At 44.2% G+C, this 19,370-nt stretch overlaps 2 pseudogenes; both read right to left on the reverse strand.

Moving 5' to 3' along the window:
- Nucleotides 1-498: 498 nt before the first annotated feature.
- Nucleotides 499-1,536, reverse strand: LOC141021089 (protein STRICTOSIDINE SYNTHASE-LIKE 10-like; annotated as a pseudogene).
- Nucleotides 1,537-13,664: 12,128 nt separating this feature from the next.
- On the reverse strand, nucleotides 13,665-14,702 carry LOC141021090 (protein STRICTOSIDINE SYNTHASE-LIKE 10-like; annotated as a pseudogene).
- Nucleotides 14,703-19,370: the final 4,668 nt, after the last annotated feature.

The following is a 19,370-nucleotide window of genomic DNA, read 5'->3' on the forward strand; positions in this document are numbered from 1 at the left end:
TGCCTAGTGACGGGCCACACCCCAATGTACAATACTACACTTCTAAGTAGCAACCATTGGGAGGAGTGCCGTCACAGTACACGTCTAAGTATAACCATTGTTTCTTGTCAAAAATAATATAGTGTCTTAACATACAAAAACTTTGAGGGCATATGTGTATGTGTGAATTGCACTGCATATATGTGGTTCTAGAATTCTACAGCAGGAATAAAGAGCAAATTCATTGACTTTGCGTGTTTACGTGAAGGGAACAATCCACGAGTGCATGGTGCGTCCCTGCTCTCTCGCTAGCAATAGCATGCAGGCTGGCTCTTATATGGATAGAATTTAGCTTTTATGCACGTAAATATGGAGGAAAGAACAAATAATGATTTGCTGATAGAAAATGTGTATTACAATAGTCCATCCGACGAAAACAAAAATAAATTGAAAAATTACATTTAGTGGTAAGAGCAAGAAACTAAAAGGCATCCTATATGCATCTACTACAATAGTTCTCTACTTGCGCTTAACAACGCCGACATAAGGAAGCTCTACCGAACCCAAGTAGATTTTGCCATTTGCTCTCTCCATAATCTCGGTGGGCCTCACCTTCTTTGGCCCTCTCATCTCCTCGACTATCTTCCCATCGTTACCGACCCTGACAGCGAGACGATGACTATCACGACCAAAGGGTAACTCATTCTTCTCGCGGTGTAACGCCACCCAATAGCCTCCTTTGGTGTCGGGCCTCACGTTATCTGGATAGCCGGGCAGGTCGGCAAAAGGCTCCGATGTGCCTGCGTTGACCCCTTTGATCCAATGCCTCAGCAGCTTGCATGGTCCGGTAGATGCGACCACGAGGTGAGTGCGGTCGGCGCTGAGCGCGACGCCGTTGGGGTACGTCATGTCCGCCTGGAGCACCGTGACATCGGATGTCCGTGGGTCGTACCTCATGAGGCGGCCCGTCGAGTCCCCAGTGCGAGTGACCATCTCATGCTGCGACCTTTGATAGTTCATCGAGCTGTCGGTGAAGTAGACCTGACCCGTAACTTGATCGACGTCAACACCGTTGGTGAAGCGCAGAGGAAAACCGTCAACCTGGTTGACCAACACGGTGGCCTCCCCGCCGCCCGGCGCAACCCGCATCAGCCCCTTGTATGCGTCGGCCACGTAGAGGTCACCCGATTTCTGGTTGAACCGTAGGCCGAGCGGACGGCCGCAGCGGCTCTCCCTGGCAGTCTCAGTCTCCGGGCTGAACTTGGACGGCGTGCACGTCCTGCTATCGTAGCCGGGTCCATATGCATAGGTAGTCCATCCTAGCTTTTCGCCGTTCCACTTGAGGATCCGGCCGTCAGAGACGCCGCTGTAGGGGCCCTGGCCTTGACCGTCGAAGGCGACGCTCTCCGGCCCGTGGACCGTCCCACGCGGCAGCGGCAGCTGTTGGCTTCGTGAGGCATCGAAGCTAGTGGCGGCTAAGGCCCCGGGCATGAGGAGAAGGACGAGGATGATCAGCGTGACGGTGGTCTTGAGGAGGCGGCTCATGCTGCACCCCATGTTGTTGTCGATCTGCTGGTTGTCTCCTTGGCTCTTGGACTCTTGGTTAATAAGCACCTGCGCTGGATGGCTTGGTTTGATGGAGAGATCCAAGCTGGAGGCTGCTCTTATATAGCAGCAGCATTGATCCATCGAGAACTAGCAGTAGTCCGAGTCGGCGTGTGGTACAGCCGGAGGCCGAGTGGGTTTCGATCCTACGTTTTTTTTTTAGGAAAACCGTTTCTGCTACGTAACGGACGGAATCAAACCAAACGAGGAAGAGCAAAAAAAAGGGTGGCCGGTGTACGTGCGTGATCGTACAAGCCAGCTTCACGTGTATTGTGTACGGGAGCAGAAGAATCGATCCACCTGCTAGCCTGCTTGCTTCGGAGCTCGTACAGCTTGTTCCTTCGGAAAGCACTCCATCGTCATCGTCTCGCCGTCGCCGGAAGTACTCGTCGTCGGCACTCGGCCAACAACCGTTCCGACCAAAACCCCTCTCTTTCCTTGTTTTCACCAACGTACCTTAGGACATGTACAATGGTGCTATCTTAAGAATGCCACGTAGGATAAAAGATAAGGTGGAGGAGAGAGAACTCATAAGAAAAGGCTAGTCTTTTCTTATTTAAGAGAAGACAAGAGATGATCTCTTAGCACAATATGTCTCACCATGTTTTTAGAAATAACTAGTTATTGAGGATAAGGCTAAGAGATGACCCATTGTAGACAAATATTTCTATCATCTCTAAATTACATGCAAGACTTAAGATAAGACCATTTTATCAACCATTGTACATGCCATCTTATCAACCAACTAGTACTACGAATGGTACACGTACACAGGACAGGAGCACGTACGCCATCCATACTCCATAAATTAAAAGAATCTAAAAATATTACTCCATTAAGGAGCAATACCGCCGTCTTCCCCGCCTAAGGTTTTGGATTTCGGAAAATATACCGCCCCAGAATGAAATTGACGCAATTCGGCTTTAACGGAAATTCCGGACGAAGAGCACCATCCATATTTTGTGTTCTTGAACGAAAATGAGCCGATTTTGAACAAAAATAAACGAAATTACCCCCGCAAGAAAAATATATCATAAAGGGTTTCTTATTTTTTTTTGGCACGGATGCACAGGAGTAGGCGGACTACACTGAGCTCGGCCGGCCAAACCTTAGATCAGGGCCTGGGTGTTCCGGCGTGACGGCGCCCACTAAACCAGAGGCCGCCACCGCAGCGGTGATCCCAACAAGTGTGTATCATTGCAGGACGAAATTTAAAGAAGAGCTCAAGTGGATCATCTACAGAGCGAAAAGGCATGAATACAGTGGCTTTCATGACTAGGTGAAAGATTTTCGTTAAGCCAGACTGTAATTGTTGTAATCTAGTAAACTAGATATATTATTTATTTATTTGTATTTGTATGTTTTTATTTCTTTCTTTTCTTTCCTGAAGACTTTCTATTACTTTTTAAAAATTAATTAAAATACGCAGCAGAGTCCTGCTGTTTCCCTAAAATAAGGGAACTTAACCCTTCCCCAGAACTGATACAAATAATCAGAGTTAGCATAGTACTTCCCATCAGGAGTCCATTTCCAGCTTAGAACATCCTCCCTTTCAGATAGCAAAATTACTTGAGTGTGGTGCCAAAGGCTGATAAATTTAGGAAGAACATCAACGTCCGGGTTGTGCTTTATCGAAGAAATCCATTTACTGTTGGTGAGGCCCTCATTAACAATGATCTTCCTCTTCTTGCTGTGTTTATAAAGATTTGGGAAGACAAATGCAGGAGCCTCCCCATTCAATCAGTGGTCATGCCAAAAGGAAACTGATTTGCCATAACCCAAGATGAAACAAGTACTAGCAACAAACAGAGCCTTGACTTCCTTATCGACAGGAATCGGAAGATCATGCCATAGCTTGTCAGTTCCTCTATGATTGAGCCACAACCACCTCGCTTTTAGAGCAATACCTTGTTTGTGAACACAAGGGATACCGAGCCCACCAAACTGCACTGGCGAGCAAACCTGCGACCATCGCACCAAGCACTTACCGCCAGTGATAGCATCAACTCCTGCCCAAAGGAAAGCACACTGCAGTTTGTCAATCTGCTTGATAACCCACTATGGTTGCTCCATGGCAAGAAGCAAAAATATGAGCATGGCCGATAATACGAAGCGAACAAGAACCAACCCCCAGAGGAGGAGATCCAACAAGCCTTCCATGCAACAATTTTCTTGATGAGCTTATCCAGGAACTACCACACGGCGTACGTGGAGAGCACTTCCAAGCAAAAAAAAAACTTATCCAGGAGCTCTTGGACATCGGTCAATTTCAGACGCTTATCCAAGAGGGGCATCCCCGAATAAGGACAAGGGAAGCTAGCAATCTGACAACCAATAGCAACTTGCAGAGAGGTGAGATCAATACCATCACATCTGATTGGAAGAATTTTACTTTTGGCCATATTGGTGCATAGGCCTGTAGCTTTACCAAAGAGATCCATGATCTGCGAAACAGCATTGATGTCCAGCAATAAAGGTTTGATGAAGATGATAACATCGTCTGCGTAAATGCAGGCCCTATGCTTGATGGTCATCTTGCTGAGGGGCGAGAGGACGTTGAGCTGCTGAGCGAGGTCCATCAGGCGACCAAGACAATCAATGACCAAGACAAAGATATATGTAGAGTCAATGTAGAGGGATGAGCTCCTACGTGATTACAGCTCCACTTTGATTACATAAGTAGGGAACAACAACTATCTAGAGAAAATATATGACACAATTATACATGAAACAGAAAAAAGGATAACATCCGCACCAATTGTTGTGCTATTTTGTTTTCTCTTTTCAGCATGAAATTCCTTGAGGAATATAAGTACTGAACGGTGTGCATACCCAGTATACCAAGAGGATGGACATCAAAGTGATCACATCTTTTTTTTAAAGGCACATGCAACCTGTTAAAAAATGAGTGCTGAATTTACTTATCGTAGTTAGGTACAAATGAAGTAAATAGAACAAAAATGTATAAGAATTTACCATATTATTTTCAGATCGAACATATATGTACACTAGCTAGCTAAATAAAAATAGAACAGGTGAGTGAGGAAAACATCATCAAGGAAATTGACCACGAGAAGCTGATCTTATATGGATATACACTAATTAAGATCAGAAAAAAAAAGATCAATAAACCGACACAGCGTGCACACTAATAACATCAGGAAAAAATATCAATATTTTCCTTCACAAAAACGTCATAAGAGTCGCAATCTCAAAAGAAAAAACTAACAACGTTATAAGAGACCTTTTCTCACAAGAAACGGGGACCATCAGCACTTTTCCTAAATAAAAGACCATCACCACGGTCCTCTCCTATCATCTATTTATTAAAAAAAACATGCTTCCATAACCAGAATACATGGTAGCTCCTCCTCTTTTCTTTCATGAATAAAACCACGATCCAAGTCTCATCCAAGAAAACAGGTAGCAGCTGAGGCCGTTGATGCTGTATATGGGCGTGCAATGTGGGAGCTGCACAGAGTCGCCGGTGGCCAGGTTCCACGAGAGCAGGGAGACCGTGTTGCATATGCATGTTGATATGTATATAGTGCCCAGGGTTGGAGATTGATCAGCGGATGCTAGCTATCTAATATCCGTATCCCTGAGTGTTTGACGATGGAGGCGGTGGCGTGCATCAGCTTGGCAACAACGACGGGATGCAAGTGGGCGGCTTGCCTCCGTGGGCTGTGTGGCAAACTCGACTGTGCAGCCATCCATTCTCCTCAGAAGCTAAGCGATGCAGGTTCCTTTGCCGCGAAAACGCCCTATATTTCCGACGAGATGTATGATCCTGTACTTTTTGGCACAGTATCATTAACACCCACTAGTAGAAAAAGAGGCTTCCATACGCCCCCATTAGTCTTCAAAATAATCGAACCGCGACCAAAGGGGTCTTTAGTCGCGGTTCGGGAGGAGACCCGCGACCAACTATCTGGGCCCAGCGCGCTCGGTCGACAGCTGGCGGACGGGAGGGGCTTTAGTCCCGGTTGGCCTGGCCAACCGGGACTAAAGGTCCTCAGGCTGGCCCGAAGGCCTTTAGTCGCGGTTGGCCAGACCAACCGGGACTAAAGGTCGCGACTAATGGCCTTCGGGATTTGAGGCTTCATTTTCAAACTCTACCACCCCCCTGGATCGCCTTTTCAGTTTTAGAAAAAACAAAAGAAAATGATGGAAATGTCAAAAAAAAAGTTTCCCATGTTATATGTGGTCTAGTTGTTGGGAAAATTAACAAATATGAATTTCGACTTTATTTGCAAAATCTCTCTGGAATTTCTTAAAATGGGCATAACTTTTGCATACGAACTCGGATGAAAAAGTTTTTTATATGAAAAATCATCTACTCGAAAAGTTACATCCGAATTTAACCGGGGGAACCCCGTTAAACATTTTCAAAATCCTCAAAAACCTAACAGAAAAAAAGATACGGGGCTTTTAAGATCTGGAGAGGCAAAAAAATTCAAAAAATTTCAAATTGTGGTCAAACTGTGGTCAAACAATGGTCAAACTAATTATTCTAGAATATTAGTGTTACTAAATAATTATTTCAGATTTTTTTAAACTTTGGTCAAATCTGGTCAAACTGTGGTCAAACAGTGGTCAAACAATGGTCCAACTAATTATTCCAGAAATATTAGTGTTACTAAATAATTATTGTTTTTTAAAACAATAGTTTCAAACTCAAACAGTGAAATGTGTCACTTCGTCCTCAAGCTAAATTCCTGAGGGTTAATAGAATTGACATCCTACTATTGTCAGGAAAACAACAAGTGCAGACTTGGAAACGAGGGAGAATAGAACCCGGAAGTTAAGCGTGCTCAGGCTGGAGTAGTGAGAGGATGGGTGACCGTCCGGGAAGTTAGATGATTTGGAATGATGAGGGGTGATTAGAGATTAGAGGATAAATTGAGCAGTGATGAGGGGTGGTGATTAGAGATTAGAGGTTAAAATAATTCAGAAATTTGAAAATAAAAAAAAATTAAAAAAATTCGCAAAGAAACCAGGTTTAGGGGGGCTAAAACCCTAAACCTGCGGAGGAGGCCTTTAGTCCCGGTTAGCCACGAGAACCGGGACTAAAGGTCCTCCGCCCCGACGGACCCCTGGCGCCCACGTGGACGGGCCTTTAGTCCCGGTTAGCCACGAGAACCGGGACTAAAGCCTTTAGTCGCGGTTCGTAAGAGGCGCGACTAGGGGGGGGGGGGGTCTTTAGTCGCGCATATTTAGTCCCGGTTGCACAGCCGGACTAAAGGCCTTTGCGAACCGGGACTAAAGGCCCATTTTCTACCAGTGACCCACGCACAGATAGATTGGTTACCCTGAGAAGCACGGGTACACGAGGATAGCTAGCTAAAGCTAGCGATTCTATTATGAGAGAAGATGCACGCTGACGTACGTACAAGCAATACCCTCATCCATTGTTTCCCATGGCTGCACAACAGACGTGAGGACGTACTGGCCATATGAGCTTCTCATCACGTCGGGGCTGCATCACGCGTTTCCTGGTGCAGGTGCAGCCCACTAATTATTGGATTGAACCCCTACTGTATTCTACAAGCCATTAAATTCGTCACCAAATATCTGATAAATGAGGTTGATCCGTACCATCTGAACAAAAATATTGAAGCCGTCCTTCCATGTCACCCTCACTTATATCTAGGAGCATTCTGCTCATTCCAAATGGTCCGAAGCAAGAGCACTGCACCACCAATCTTGCTAAACAACATCATCCGCGAGGCAAACCATTGGATCACCGCCAGAGCTATGAAATTAGGGAACATTATTTTGTGTGACTATTCCTGCATGCCGTGTAGAAGTGTGCCCTTGTAACAAACTATAATCTCTTCTTATTTAATAGATGATGCAAATCTTTTGCCTCTGTTTCGAAAAAAACTTATATCTAGGAGCAGTAGTTGCCTCTCCTCCACATGCACATCCTCTAAGCCACCACACAGGTAGTTCGCATGTCAGAAAAAAAATATTCCTTCTTTCCCTGACCAGTTCACAAGATTACTTCTGTTTATTTTTTAATTGGTAGCACACTAGGATACCTTGGATGGATGAAAGATGATGGCTTCATACTACCATGTTATTACCCTGCACGTGAAACATCAATAGTGCATTAGAAGTTGTGTCATGGGAATTGCTGATGCTTTACTCCACAGATTGCATGCAGATATGCATTTTCTTACCACGTAAAGTGGCTATTATTTACTCATACTGATTCCATTGATATTTATATACTCTAGATGAGAGTTAACTCCTAGATCTGACCCAATGATTGCTTTGTCCATTATCGAAGTTGCTTATTTTTTAAACCTTTTGGACATTGTATGTTTGCTTGAGTTAGTGTTCATATAGTATATCTATTAAATGAAGCATGCACGTGATTTCTTTCTATTTGAATTTCTATCTCGATTATATGAGTCATGCATATACATCTCCCTATACAACCACTTAATTTCCAGTTCTCTTCCTCTGATTTTTGTTTCCCTCTTAAGTGAAGACGTCCATGATTTTGAATTTCAATCATATTTTTGTCCAAAGTCGGTTGTCCTCCAATGAAGCCATTAGCTATTGTCTCTATGATGAAACCATCAACTATTGTTACCAAATAGCAAGTATATTTCTTCAGGAAATTGTTCTTAGTTCAGACACAAATATGCCATGCAAGCTTAATTATTTCATCATGTTCTGCATTTAATCGTTGTTTCCATCTACCATTTCATCTTTTTGGTTGTAGTGTATGTTTGAGAAAAAGGGGAGATGCCTATAGTTGGAAGCCTCGGATGGAATCCTAATCACCTTTTTCATGATATATGCTTCCTTTAAATTACTTTATTTACTATGATCTTTCGGATTTGTTATTTATTCACTATTTAATCGATACAAATAACAAAGATTCATGACACATAAGCAACATCCAGTTGACAAGACTATACTGACATTTACTTTTGTATGATTTCTCCAAAACTTTCACTTATTATGGATGATGAGGAGCAGTTTATGTTCGTTCTAAGATTGCAATAACTAATGTTCTGAAACAGATATAGCTTAAAATCTGAGACCAGAGTAGAGAAATAACCAGTTTATGAATTGTTAGTAATTTTTGTAATAGCAGAATTATTATTTTATTATTGGTAGCAGGATTTGATTAGTTGATGGAAGCAACAAGAAATTAAATCTAAAATTATCCTTTTGGGGCATGTTCAGTGATGACCAAGGAGTTCCTTTTCTCAAGATATAGTACATTGGTGCAGCAAAAAGTCACTTTGGAGCACGGGTGCATTGGAGCCCTATATTTTGAATAATGCCAAAATGCTATTTTGAAGTTTCAAAAAATTATGAAAATAAATCAACATGTTTATATGGATGTATATTACACATGTGCAAAATTTGATGCTGGTATAAGTGACCATGTGAGTCACACGAAAATGACAAAATCAGGACTCTGGAAAGATGAATAGTGCATGTATTATTCACTATTTGGAAATCATCATTTTGTCATTTTTGTATAGCTCACATGTTTACTTATTTCATCGCCAAACTTTACACATATGTAATATACATCCATATGATCATGTAGAATTCTTTTCGGAATTTTTTTAAAAAATGAATGTGATTATTAAAGTATTTAAAATAAGGTCCTCCAATACGCCCGCGTTCCAAAAATCCACTCTCGCTGGTGCAGGCTATTCTTATAGGTTATTTTTGCATAATGAGTTGCATGCATGCTCCCTTTGCCAAGGTTAGCTCACCACAATGAACAGGGATGTATAGGATCTCAACTACTAATGTGTCATGATACAATTGCACTTATATTCTCTTAGTGCATCTTATTCTTGAGAACCGCTTAAGAAGAATGACAAGCATGATCCAAAAATCAGTTTGGTTTCATGCCTGAGAGATCGACGATGGAAGCCATTTGCTTGGTTCGACAACTTATGGAGAGATACAGGGAGCAAAAGAAGGACTTGCATATGGTGTTCATTGACTTGGAGAAGGCCTACGATAAGATACCGTGGAATGTCATGTGATGGGCCTTGGAGAAACACAAAGTCCCAGCAAAGTACATTACCCGCATCAAGGACATGTACGATAATGTTGTGACAAGTGTTCGAACAAGTGATGTCGACACTGATGACTTCCCGATTAAGATAGGACTACATCAGGGGTCAACTTTGAGCCCTTATCTTTTTGCCATGGTGATGGACGAGGTCACAAGGGATATACAAGGAGATATCCCATGGTGTATGCTCTTTGCGGACGATGTGGTGCTAGTTGACGATAGTCAGACGGGGGTAAATAGGAAGTTAGAGTTATGGAGACAAACCTTGGAATCGAAAGGGTTTAAGCTTAGTAGAACTAAAACTGAGTACATGATGTGCGGTTGCAGTACTACTAGGTGTGAGGAGGTGGAGGTTAGCCTTGGTGGGCAGGTGGTGCCCCGGAAGTACACCTTTCGATATTTGGGGCCAATGCTACAGGAGGATGGGGGTATTGATGAAGATGTGAACTGACGGCGGTTCGACCCGCAATGCTATATGGCCTGAGTGTTGGCCGACTAAAAGGTGACATGTTCAACAGTTAGCGTAGCACCAATTGAAGAGAAGCTTGTCCAACATCGTCTGAGATGGTTTGGGCATATTCAACACAGGCCTCCAAAAGATCCAGTGCATAGCGGACGGATAAAACGTACGGAGAATGTCAAGAGAGGTCGGGGTAGACCGAAGTTGACATGGGAGGAGTCCGTTAAGAGAGACATGAAGGATTGGGGTATCACCAAAAAACTATCTATGGATAGGGGTGCGTGGAAGCTTGCAATCCATGTGTCGGAGCCATCAGTTGGTCACGAGATCTTAGGGGTTTCACCTCTAGCCTACCCCAACTTGTTTGATACTAAAGGCTTTGTTGTTGTTGTTGTTACTAAGGTTTAATATAACTTTTTTAATCTTTCAATGAAGTAACTTCATTTTTTTTCAAACTATAACTGGCTTAGTATAACGTAGGTTTGTACTTTCCAAGGAGTTCCATGGAAATGATTGGAATATGAGTTCAATATATACTGATATAGAATTTTATTAGTTTGTGTGAGTTTCCTATGTTGATGCACCCATGCTACTTGATTTTGAATACGAGGATTTTTATACCCAGAACTTATGTCATTTCTCTTCTCTATATATATTACTCATCATTGATGCATAAATAAAAAAAATCACATCTGTATGATATTATCTGTAACTTAAATTGCTTTCCCGTGGAAGTGCACGGGTTGATGACTAATCTTGTAGTGATTGAAAGCACATAACTTCAGCTTTGAAGAATAGGAAAAAACGTCAATAATAATTATGTTCCACGCAAAATTATAAAACATTTTTTTACATGAATTGAAATAACTGACAGAAAATTATTCAACAACAAGCTGATAAAAGGATACAGCAATGTCTTGACACTAGACGTCTTGATGGAACATATCGCTGGAACATGGTACTAGTCATCAGATTCAGACTCATCACTGCCGATGCCTAGCGCCAACATGTAATCACCACGCCGATCATCGCCATCGGCCAAGTCCTGTTGCTGCACAAGTGTAAGGCTCCCCTCTGTGACGTCCACCCAGAACAACTCGACAACCATGTCCACGTGTTCGCTAGGGAACACGACAAGGACGTCACGCACGAGCTGCATTCTCATCACCCCGTCGCGGTGGCGGGCCAGTTGCAGGAAGGATCTGATGAACGAGTTGTTACTAAGCCTGTGGCGAGCGTGCTGCCTAGCCACGCACACGAAGTGAGGCTGCGGTCGGAGCGCATATCTGAGCAAATCCCCTTCTAGAGTTGGCAGGAAGAACTGGCCGCGCACGAAGAGCCCGGACTCTGACAGCGCCGGCGAAGGATCCATGATCTGCCACCTGACGTCGCCGGGCTTTGCGTGCATGATTACTTCCCTGAACGACCCCACCGTCACATACAGCACCACGGTGGGATCAGCCTCGCCGTCGTTGTAGACCATTCCTGCCGCGTTCCACTCGATCGCCCAGGGTGGGCTCTCGAGGAAGACGTTGGGCAGGTCAGCGACGGCCCCGGTCACCGGGTTGAACAGCCGCATATCCCACCCTAAGGCTAAGAGCACCAGGAGGCCCTCGGCGCTGGCGACGACGTCCCCGTACTCCCGAGGGATGTTGAGCTCGATGGAGGCGCTAGTGAGATGGTTTACGAACCTGGCCTTGTGATCGGTGCGCTCATCCCCTTTCGTCATCTCCCATTGCCATGGGTAGAAGCGCGGGTCCATGCCCACTAGCTTCGGGTCGGCAGTGGCGGCCCTCCACGGCTTGCACACACCTCAAAGCGCCATGTAGTCCTTTACGTCGGAGGCCAATACCATCTCCGCCACCTTGGGTAGCAGCAGGTCGGCGAAGACGATTTCCCGGTCTAGGCTGTCCAGCTCATCCATTGAGGTGCATACGCTGCAAATCAAGAGATTGGAGTACATTAATCTAACAAATCAGGAGAATACCCCACTAGAGTTTAGAGATTCATTTCCTGGATGCATGCTTTTGAAACTTGGAAATCAAGAGATTAGAGATTCATTCCGTCGATGCATATGCTTTTGATCTAGCAACAAGAAAAAAATATAAAATAGATCTAATCCGTAAAAGATATAGCTATATGCATGCGTAATTTCATATAGTGTACCCACCGTTTTTGGCCGGAATCCTCGGGCAGGCGATGAACGACCGGCCAATCTCCGGCGCGGCTGCAGGAGCGTTGGTGGCGGCGGCTGCAACAGGGAGCTGGGGTTCCATTTTGCGGCTAGGGTTGTTGGGAGGGCAGGCTAGCTTGCGGAGGCCGGGATGGGTTGGCTTTAAATGGCGGCCGGGCAGCTACAAGTGAAAGGGAACGCTGTGTGGATTGAACGAAAATGGAAGGTAGTAGACAGACATGAGGTCACAGCTAGGCTAGGCGACGAGATTAATTATACGACCAGCTGGTGTATTTTTCGTCATAAATTAATATGCTTCGATCCTGTACCCTTGGATGCCAATCAAACGGCGCCCATTTGGAGACCATTAGCTGTTCAGGTGATTATATCAGAGGAAGAAAGGAGTTGCACGTGCGTACATGCAGTGCAATTCAAACGTACAAATGAACACAAAATGGATGTAGTTTAGCATACATCGTGTGCATGCAAAAAAAACTATAAAAAAAATATGACAACTTGTGGTCTGCACAAAAAACATATATTTGAATGACACATTAAACTATAAACTTATAATCTCGTATATTTTGCATAGTTAAAAAGCGCTCATATTTTAAATGAAATTTTGCAGGGCATAAGATACAACATAACCTATTTTAATAGATACAAAAAATAAACCCATCTCAACGAATTTGTTCATTACGTCTGAACTTCTTTTATTCTTGGCGATTTCTGTTGTAGAATTTTAGAACCACATATATGCAATGCAATTCACACATACACATATGCCCTGAAAGTTTTTGTATGCCAGGACACTATATTATTTTTGATAAAACACAAAAGCTTTTGTCTCGATGCGTTGATAAAATGAGAGAACAAATATTTTTACATGCCTAGTGACGGGCCACACCCCAATGTACAATACTACACTTCTACGTAGCAACCATTGGGAGGAGTGCCGTCACAGTACACGTCTAAGTATAACCATTGTTTCTTGTCAAAAATAATATAGTGTCTTGACATACAAAAACTTTGAGGGCATATGTGTATGTGTGAATTGCACTGCATATATGTGGTTCTAGAATTCTACAGCAGGAATAAAGAGCAAATTCATTGACTTTGTGTGTTTACGTGAAGGGAACAATCCACGAGTGCATGGTGCGTCCCTGCTCTCTCGCTAGCAATAGCATGCAGGCTGGCTCTTATATGGATAGAATTTAGCTTTTATGCACGTAAATATGGAGGAAAGAACAAATAATGATTTGCTGATAGAAAATGTGTATTACAATAGTCCATCCGACGAAAACAAAAATAAATTGAAAAATTACATTTAGTGGTAAGAGCAAGAAACTAAAAGGCATCCTATATGCATCTACTACAATAGTTCTCTACTTGCGCTTAACAACGCCCACATAAGGAAGCTCTACCGAACCCAAGTAGATTTTGCCATTTGCTCTCTCCATAATCTCGGTGGGCCTCACCTTCTTTGGCCCTCTCATCTCCTCGACTATCTTCCCATCGTTACCGACCCTGACAGCGAGACGATGACTATCACGACCAAAGGGTAACTCATTCTTCTCGCGGTGTAACGCCACCCAATAGCCTCCTTTGGTGTCGGGCCTCACGTTATCTGGATAGCCGGGCAGGTCGGCAAAAGGCTCCGATGTGCCTGCGTTGACCCCTTTGATCCAATGCCTCAGCAGCTTGCATGGTCCGGTAGATGCGACCACGAGGTGAGTGCGGTCGGCGCTGAGCGCGACGCCGTTGGGGTACGTCATGTCCGCCTGGAGCACCGTGACATCGGATGTCCGTGGGTCGTACCTCATGAGGCGGCCCGTCGAGTCCCCAGTGCGAGTGACCATCTCATGCTGCGACCTTTGATAGTTCATCGAGCTGTCGGTGAAGTAGACCTGACCCGTAACTTGATCGACGTCAACACCGTTGGTGAAGCGCAGAGGAAAACCGTCAACCTGGTTGACCAACACGGTGGCCTCCCCGCCGCCCGGCGCAACCCGCATCAGCCCCTTGTATGCGTCGGCCACGTAGAGGTCACCCGATTTCTGGTTGAACCGTAGGCCGAGCGGACGGCCGCAGCGGCTCTCCCTGGCAGTCTCAGTCTCCGGGCTGAACTTGGACGGCGTGCACGTCCTGCTATCGTAGCCGGGTCCATATGCATAGGTAGTCCATCCTAGCTTTTCGCCGGTCCACTTGAGGATCCGGCCGTCAGAGACGCCGCTGTAGGGGCCCTGGCCTTGACCGTCGAAGGCGACGCTCTCCGGCCCGTGGACCGTCCCACGCGGCAGCGGCAGCTGTTGGCTTCGTGAGGCATCGAAGCTAGTGGCGGCTAAGGCCCCGGGCATGAGGAGAAGGACGAGGATGATCAGCGTGACGGTGGTCTTGAGGAGGCGGCTCATGCTGCACCCCATGTTGTTGTCGATCTGCTGGTTGTCTCCTTGGCTCTTGGACTCTTGGTTAATAAGCACCTGCGCTGGATGGCTTGGTTTGATGGAGAGATCCAAGCTGGAGGCTGCTCTTATATAGCAGCAGCATTGATCCATCGAGAACTAGCAGTAGTCCGAGTCGGCGTGTGGTACAGCCGGAGGCCGAGTGGGTTTCGATCCTACGTTTTTTTTTTAGGAAAACCGTTTCTGCTACGTAACGGACGGAATCAAACCAAACGAGGAAGAGCAAAAAAAAGGGTGGCCGGTGTACGTGCGTGATCGTACAAGCCAGCTTCACGTGTATTGTGTACGGGAGCAGAAGAATCGATCCACCTGCTAGCCTGCTTGCTTCGGAGCTCGTACAGCTTGTTCCTTCGGAAAGCACTCCATCGTCATCGTCTCGCCGTCGCCGGAAGTACTCGTCGTCGGCACTCGGCCAACAACCGTTCCGACCAAAACCCCTCTCTTTCCTTGTTTTCACCAACGTACCTTAGGACATGTACAATGGTGCTATCTTAAGAATGCCACGTAGGATAAAAGATAAGGTGGAGGAGAGAGAACTCATAAGAAAAGGCTAGTCTTTTCTTATTTAAGAGAAGACAAGAGATGATCTCTTAGCACAATATGTCTCACCATGTTTTTAGAAATAACTAGTTATTGAGGATAAGGCTAAGAGATGACCCATTGTAGACAAATATTTCTATCATCTCTAAATTACATGCAAGACTTAAGATAAGACCATTTTATCAACCATTGTACATGCCATCTTATCAACCAACTAGTACTACGAATGGTACACGTACACAGGACAGGAGCACGTACGCCATCCATACTCCATAAATTAAAAGAATCTAAAAATATTACTCCATTAAGGAGCAATACCGCCGTCTTCCCCGCCTAAGGTTTTGGATTTCGGAAAATATACCGCCCCAGAATGAAATTGACGCAATTCGGCTTTAACGGAAATTCCGGACGAAGAGCACCATCCATATTTTGTGTTCTTGAACGAAAATGAGCCGATTTTGAACAAAAATAAACGAAATTAACCCCGCAAGAAAAATATATCATAAAGGGTTTCTTATTTTTTTTTGGCACGGATGCACAGGAGTAGGCGGACTACACTGAGCTCGGCCGGCCAAACCTTAGATCAGGGCCTGGGTGTTCCGGCGTGACGGCGCCCACTAAACCAGAGGCCGCCACCGCAGCGGTGATCCCAACAAGTGTGTATCATTGCAGGACGAAATTTAAAGAAGAGCTCAAGTGGATCATCTACAGAGCGAAAAGGCATGAATACAGTGGCTTTCATGACTAGGTGAAAGATTTTCGTTAAGCCAGACTGTAATTGTTGTAATCTAGTAAACTAGATATATTATTTATTTATTTGTATTTGTATGTTTTTATTTCTTTCTTTTCTTTCCTGAAGACTTTCTATTACTTTTTAAAAATTAATTAAAATACGCAGCAGAGTCCTGCTGTTTCCCTAAAATAAGGGAACTTAACCCTTCCCCAGAACTGATACAAATAATCAGAGTTAGCATAGTACTTCCCATCAGGAGTCCATTTCCAGCTTAGAACATCCTCCCTTTCAGATAGCAAAATTACTTGAGTGTGGTGCCAAAGGCTGATAAATTTAGGAAGAACATCAACGTCCGGGTTGTGCTTTATCGAAGAAATCCATTTACTGTTGGTGAGGCCCTCATTAACAATGATCTTCCTCTTCTTGCTGTGTTTATAAAGATTTGGGAAGACAAATGCAGGAGCCTCCCCATTCAATCAGTGGTCATGCCAAAAGGAAACTGATTTGCCATAACCCAAGATGAAACAAGTACTAGCAACAAACAGAGCCTTGACTTCCTTATCGACAGGAATCGGAAGATCATGCCATAGCTTGTCAGTTCCTCTATGATTGAGCCACAACCACCTCGCTTTTAGAGCAATACCTTGTTTGTGAACACAAGGGATACCGAGCCCACCAAACTGCACTGGCGAGCAAACCTGCGACCATCGCACCAAGCACTTACCGCCAGTGATAGCATCAACTCCTGCCCAAAGGAAAGCACACTGCAGTTTGTCAATCTGCTTGATAACCCACTATGGTTGCTCCATGGCAAGAAGCAAAAATATGAGCATGGCCGATAATACGAAGCGAACAAGAACCAACCCCCAGAGGAGGAGATCCAACAAGCCTTCCATGCAACAATTTTCTTGATGAGCTTATCCAGGAACTACCACACGGCGTACGTGGAGAGCACTTCCTAGCAAAAAAAAACTTATCCAGGAGCTCTTGGACATCGGTCAATTTCAGACGCTTATCCAAGAGGGGCATCCCCGAATAAGGACAAGGGAAGCTAGCAATCTGACAACCAATAGCAACTTGCAGAGAGGTGAGATCAATACCATCACATCTGATTGGAAGAATTTTACTTTTGGCCATATTGGTGCATAGGCCTGTAGCTTTACCAAAGAGATCCATGATCTGCGAAACAGCATTGATGTCCAGCAATAAAGGTTTGATGAAGATGATAACATCGTCTGCGTAAATGCAGGCCCTATGCTTGATGGTCATCTTGCTGAGGGGCGAGAGGACGTTGAGCTGCTGAGCGAGGTCCATCAGGCGACCAAGACAATCAATGACCAAGACAAAGATATATGTAGAGTCAATGTAGAGGGATGAGCTCCTACGTGATTACAGCTCCACTTTGATTACATAAGTAGGGAACAACAACTATCTAGAGAAAATATATGACACAATTATACATGAAACAGAAAAAAGGATAACATCCGCACCAATTGTTGTGCTATTTTGTTTTCTCTTTTCAGCATGAAATTCCTTGAGGAATATAAGTACTGAACGGTGTGCATACCCAGTATACCAAGAGGATGGACATCAAAGTGATCACATCTTTTTTTTAAAGGCACATGCAACCTGTTAAAAAATGAGTGCTGAATTTACTTATCGTAGTTAGGTACAAATGAAGTAAATAGAACAAAAATGTATAAGAATTTACCATATTATTTTCAGATCGAACATATATGTACACTAGCTAGCTAAATAAAAATAGAACAGGTGAGTGAGGAAAACATCATCAAGGAAATTGACCACGAGAAGCTGATCTTATATGGATATACACTAATTAAGATCAGAAAAAAAAGATCAATAAACCGACACAGCGTGCACACTAATAACATCAGGAAAAAATATCAATATTTTCCTTCACAAAAACGTCATAAGAGTCGCAATCTCAAAAGAAAAAACTAACAACGTTATAAGAGACCTTTTCTCACAAGAAACGGGGACCATCAGCACTTTTCCTAAATAAAAGACCATCACCACGGTCCTCTCCTATCATCTATTTATTAAAAAAAACATGCTTCCATAACCAGAATACATGGTAGCTCCTCCTCTTTTCTTTCATGAATAAAACCACGATCCAAGTCTCATCCAAGAAAACAGGTAGCAGCTGAGGCCGTTGATGCTGTATATGGGCGTGCAATGTGGGAGCTGCACAGAGTCGCCGGTGGCCAGGTTCCACGAGAGCAGGGAGACCGTGTTGCATATGCATGTTGATATGTATATAGTGCCCAGGGTTGGAGATTGATCAGCGGATGCTAGCTATCTAATATCCGTATCCCTGAGTGTTTGACGATGGAGGCGGTGGCGTGCATCAGCTTGGCAACAACGACGGGATGCAAGTGGGCGGCTTGCCTCCGTGGGCTGTGTGGCAAACTCGACTGTGCAGCCATCCATTCTCCTCAGAAGCTAAGCGATGCAGGTTCCTTTGCCGCGAAAACGCCCTATATTTCCGACGAGATGTATGATCCTGTACTTTTTGGCACAGTATCATTAACACCCACTAGTAGAAAAAGAGGCTTCCATACGCCCCCATTAGTCTTCAAAATAATCGAACCGCGACCAAAGGGGTCTTTAGTCGCGGTTCGGGAGGAGACCCGCGACCAACTATCTGGGCCCAGCGCGCTCGGTCGACAGCTGGCGGACGGGAGGGGCTTTAGTCCCGGTTGGCCTGGCCAACCGGGACTAAAGGTCCTCAGGCTGGCCCGAAGGCCTTTAGTCGCGGTTGGCCAGACCAACCGGGACTAAAGGTCGCGACTAATGGCCTTCGGGATTTGAGGCTTCATTTTCAAACTCTACCACCCCCCTGGATCGCCTTTTCAGTTTTAGAAAAAACAAAAGAAAATGATGGAAATGTCAAAAAAAAAGTTTCCCATGTTATATGTGGTCTAGTTGTTGGGAAAATTAACAAATATGAATTTCGACTTTATTTGCAAAATCTCTCTGGAATTTCTTAAAATGGGCATAACTTTTGCATACGAACTCGGATGAAAAAGTTTTTTATATGAAAAATCATCTACTCGAAAAGTTACATCCGAATTTAACCGGGGGAACCCCGTTAAACATTTTCAAAATCCTCAAAAACCTAACAGAAAAAAAGATACGGGGCTTTTAAGATCTGGAGAGGCAAAAAAATTCAAAAAATTTCAAATTGTGGTCAAACTGTGGTCAAACAATGGTCAAACTAATTATTCTAGAATATTAGTGTTACTAAATAATTATTTCAGATTTTTTTAAACTTTGGTCAAATCTGGTCAAACTGTGGTCAAACAGTGGTCAAACAATGGTCCAACTAATTATTC

The sequence above is a fragment of the Aegilops tauschii genome, chromosome 3, assembly GCF_002575655.3.
Source record: "Aegilops tauschii subsp. strangulata cultivar AL8/78 chromosome 3, Aet v6.0, whole genome shotgun sequence".
Classification (NCBI taxonomy): domain Eukaryota; kingdom Viridiplantae; phylum Streptophyta; class Magnoliopsida; order Poales; family Poaceae; genus Aegilops; species Aegilops tauschii.